At 47.2% G+C, this 4,612-nt stretch overlaps 1 long non-coding RNA gene across 1 annotated transcript; it reads left to right on the top strand.

Annotated features, from left to right (window-relative positions):
• The first annotated feature begins 1,669 nt into the window (after nt 1–1,669).
• LOC134028439 (uncharacterized) lies at nt 1,670–3,909 on the top strand. Its single transcript, XR_009931525.1, has 3 exons — nt 1,670–1,810; nt 2,614–2,930; nt 3,791–3,909. It is a non-coding gene; the product is annotated as an uncharacterized LOC134028439 (long non-coding RNA).
• Nucleotides 3,910–4,612: the final 703 nt, after the last annotated feature.

The following is a 4,612-nucleotide window of genomic DNA, read 5'->3' as shown; positions in this document are numbered from 1 at the left end:
TCTGTACGGATAAAAGGTAACCTGAATCTGAACCGGAGGAAATACTGTGCAGAAGAACCACAGACTCGTTTGTCTACTTCTGTAAAGGTGAGACTCGAGGTTCTTTAGAGTGTCAGATGTTGATGGTGTGAAGTAAAAAGCTTTTGTGCTGTAAAAAGATATTAATGAGGAAGCAAGAATTAATTAACTGAGTGCGTCTTTGTTTGACCAAATGTCAGGAAAGAATTACCGCTCCACACCTGTGACATCCTAGCTTCTGTTTCCTTAGTGTGTGTGTGTGTGTATGTTTGTGTGTGTGTGTGTGTGTATGTGTGCGCATTTGAGTAAGTCTCTTTGACAGCGTCACTATCCCCCTATAACTGTTTCTCCTTCAGTCTCTCTTCCTCTGTTTTGCCCAGCAGTTGCAGCAGGCACACTCACTAGTCACAAGACAGTGCTGTGGCCTTTGGTGTGCAAAACACGCACACTCTCATAAATCGACTGTTCAGAGAGACAGGAGTTAGAGGAGCAGTTTGCACGGTGAAGCATTACCCCTCGCTGATTGGATGGATGCACAAGGAAGTGCGGGCATTCAATTTCATGGCCCAGCAAACCTGTGACATTTCCTGGTAATTGGCAGATTTGGAAAAATGACAGGTCGACTTGGCCCTGGGCAGGTCTGGTACAATCGATCTGATGACAAATGACCGTTTCTAAATATGTATTTGCTGAGTATTTATAGATGTAGGATCACTGGCACTAAATGCATCTGTTACATGTGAAAGGACCATAGAACATTTAGTAGTTGGATGGTGGCTGTTGCCTAACTGATATATTAGAGAACGACTTCAAAGAGGTACTTTTTCTTTAAAGTAAACAAACGCTGTGTTCTTTCTTGATGCAGGTACTTAAACACTAGATGAAAATGAAAAGTGGCAGTGTTGAAGATGGTAAGACCCAAACCTATAGTTAGGCGCGATGAGCGCATTGACCACATCCACCAAATAACCGCGCTGTGTTTCAGAGTACAGGCCTCTACCATCTCCTCCTGTGTTTCAGAGTACAGGCCTCTACCATCTCCTCCTGTGTTTCAGAGTACAGGCCTCTACCATCTCCTCTTGTGTTTCAGAGTACAGGCCTCTACCATCTCCTCCTGTGTTTCAGAGTACAGGCCTCTACCATCTCCTCCTGTGTTTCAGAGTACAGGCCTCTACCATCTCCTCCTGTGTTTCAGAGTACAGGCCTCTACCATCTCCTCCTGTGTTTCAGAGTACAGGCCTCTACCATCTCCTCCTGTGTTTCAGAGTACAGGCCTCTACCATCTCCTCCTGTGTTTTAGAGTACAGGCCTCTACCATCTCCTCCTGTGTTTCAGAGTACAGGCCTCTACCATCTCCTCCTGTGTTTCAGAGTACAGGCCTCTACCATCTCCTCCTGTGTTTCAGAGTACAGGCCTCTACCATCTCCTCCTCGCTCTTCGCTCCGCTCCGGACGATCTCCCTCCCGAGCCAGAGACCAAGGACGCGTGACCTTCGCTCAGGACGCCTCTAGCAACACCTTCAAACTGGACCCAGAGAGGCCTGTGACATCCAGCCTGCAGTCGTACCAGGCCTCTGCAGAGCCAAAGCAGAGCCCTATGTCTGCCTCAGACCAAGCACCACTCCTGAAGGAGTCTGTTCAGGCCCGAGAAGCCTGGGACTATGAGTCTATCCCTGCCCACTGGACATGCCCTGCACCCAGCCTGACCACACCACTCCAGTCCCTGGTCTCAGTAACAAACACAGATATTGACTTAGACACAAGGACAAAAAGACTGCTGGAGCTGACCTCGGGTGAGTGAGCCAAAGTATGCAGCAAATGTCCACAGCGCACAGCGTCCTGTTTTTAAATTTGCAGATCCACATCAGCACTTTTCATGCATGTTACGTTTACGCCACTAGAGGGCAGTAGTACACAAGACAAATATAGTACATATGATCAGAACCAAGAAATCATCCTCCTCATATGATAATTTGGAACGAAATGGAGATGATTCCTAGCCTGGCTCTGCCCTCCTTAGTACTTCCGCTCAATTTGGATTTTGCTTCTGTACTAGGTCTGGGATTTCAGTGCATCAGTTGGTTTTCAGAAACACATTTTTTGTAGGTCCAATCAGCGAACAGAGGGAGTGGCTGAGAACGATGATGTTGATGTTGTGCACTAGTTTGAGTTGTGGTTCAGTAATGGCGGCAGAGAAAGATGCGAGCGAAGCTATTCTGCGGTTGTGGCAACGCTGCCGAATATCCATAAGTTAAAGCCGGAGCAAGAACAATCCTTGCTGAGTTTTGCTGGTGGTCATGATGTTGTGGCCCTCCTCCCCACGGGGTTCGGGAAAAGTTTGATTTTCCAGCTACGGCAGCTAGCTCTGTGGTGAAGGAGTTGGCTAAGGCGAACGCTAGCGATTGGTTATGGCAGATCAGAGTGGCTCTGGGCAGATCCAATAATAGTTTTAAACTTCAACAGAGTACCCGCCTTCAAGGAAGTTAACGCTTGTCAATGGAGCGATCCCAGACCCTCTGTACAAATGAAATGTACGAGGGTCTGGTTAGGACCAGGCTAGATGATTCCAACGTATGTTTATGTTTTCTCTCTTCAGATCTGTACGTAGCCACTCACCAACCAGACCACATCATTCCCCTCCAGCGTTCGTCTGAGGGTGTCCGTTGGAGAAGTCCAACCCGTCGCAGTGTCTCGGTGGACAGGTTGCTTGATCACCTCAGCCCCAGGCTTCAGAAGGCCTGGAAACGTGGAGGTTCTCCTGAGAGACAGACTCTGGACCATGGCCGCCAGGCCTCTTCCTCTCCTAGGCCAGACTCCACCTCGAAGGACGTCCTCTCCTCCGCCCTCCTCTCCGTCCCCTCAGAGACCCACCTGCAGGCCAAGTCCAGATATCAGACGATCAGCACTACACAGGTGCACGATCCACAACATCCACATACCATACGAACGAGAAATCCATCTAATGCACACAATTGAGTAATCTTACAAAAGCCTGTACTAGATATAGGCCTGTGTGATAGGCTTATCAAACATGTAGTTCACCGAATCTGGTCAACCATACTGCAACTCTGGAATGACCCCGGCACCTTTGATGTTATTGCAGTTTAAAAGGCTAAACTCTTGGATGCCATAGGAGTTCTCACATTCAGATTAAAACAAACTTGAGACTTTAAGGTCGGACATTGAAAACCCCAAATTAAAATAGAAACTACACTGTCTTGGGAACTGTGGAGAAAGCTCATCTAATCACGAGGGGGAGCTTTGGGTAAGATGAGAATGAGTCAGAGGCTTGTCTTATCTACCCTATTCATAACAAAGAGAGAGAAATTAGTAGTGAAAATATTAGGTTTCCACTTGATTGGCAGGGAAATTGCAGGAGGCCTTAAAGAGAGTGATCTGTAGCTTAAGGAGATCTTGAGGGAGTGTAGGGTTAAATACATGAGGTAACATGAGAGGAGTGGGAAGACAGCCTTATCTGAGTGGTGGAGATCTCGCTGTCTGTGAGGGTGGACACCCTTATTTTTCAGAACGCAGGGTAAAAAGAACAACATAAAAGAGTGTTGTTGTTTTTTTAACAGACAATCTTTAAACCAGGCTTGCGGTTCGTTTTGTGTGGGTTTGTTTCGTACCTGTTCCCAACTGGGTTCCCTATCAACAAGACAAAAAGGCGTCCTCTTAACAATGCGGCATGTAATGGTTCCTTTAGTGCTGCACCTATTGTACATGACCCTTATCTTAGGCTTGTATCAGCTATGCACTATGGTATTTTTCAGAGTTCCAGATTAGGGAGTATTGACTTCCCTGTACCCAGGATCCCCTCACCTCGGCTGGGGGTTTCCGAGCTATCCTCTGCCCTGAAAGGCCTTCTGGATCTGGTGGACCAGCACTGGAGGGGCAAGCGCTCGCTTCACCTCAACCCCACCTTCCTAGGTATCGAATCATAACCATGAGACCATGTTTTGGGGTTGTAAACCCTGTTTCCAAAACATCAGTTCTATTCTATAGGGGAGCCCTTTTACATTTACATTTAGTCATTTAGCAGATGCTGTTATCCAGAGCGACTTACAGTAAGTACAGGGACATTCCCCCCCCGAGGCAAGTAGGGTGAAGTGCCTTGCCCAAGGACACAACATAATTTGACACGGCCGGGAATCAAACTGGCAACCTTCTGATTACTAGCCCGATTCCCTAACCGCTCAGCCACCTGACTCCCATCTCCCACCTGACTCCCGAATCATAACCATGAGACCATGTTTTGGGGTTGTAAACCCTGTTTCCAAAACATCAGTTCTATTGTATTTTATAGGGGAGCCCTTTTTGTTGTAAGGTTGTAGAAAAACTAAATTCTATCTCACATTGCTTCTCAGGCCAGGCCTATGACATTCTCTCATCTTCAATATCGTCTGCATTCCCTGCCGTGTCCAGCCCAAGCAAAACAGAGGGATTAAGAGATGAGAAAATAAGAGGGGAAGAGGAGACTGAGGGCAACAATAATATCCCTCTGCACTGTAGCGAACTGGGTCACCTCAACAGGAAACTGGCCCAAACGGAACAGCAACTGGTGAACATCACAACATTATTTTAACATACTTCCA

Source organism: Osmerus eperlanus, chromosome 10, assembly GCF_963692335.1.
Source record: "Osmerus eperlanus chromosome 10, fOsmEpe2.1, whole genome shotgun sequence".
NCBI classification, from domain to species: domain Eukaryota; kingdom Metazoa; phylum Chordata; class Actinopteri; order Osmeriformes; family Osmeridae; genus Osmerus; species Osmerus eperlanus.
Note: the sequence above shows the minus strand (reverse complement) of the source record. Positions and strands in the feature narration are given on the sequence as shown.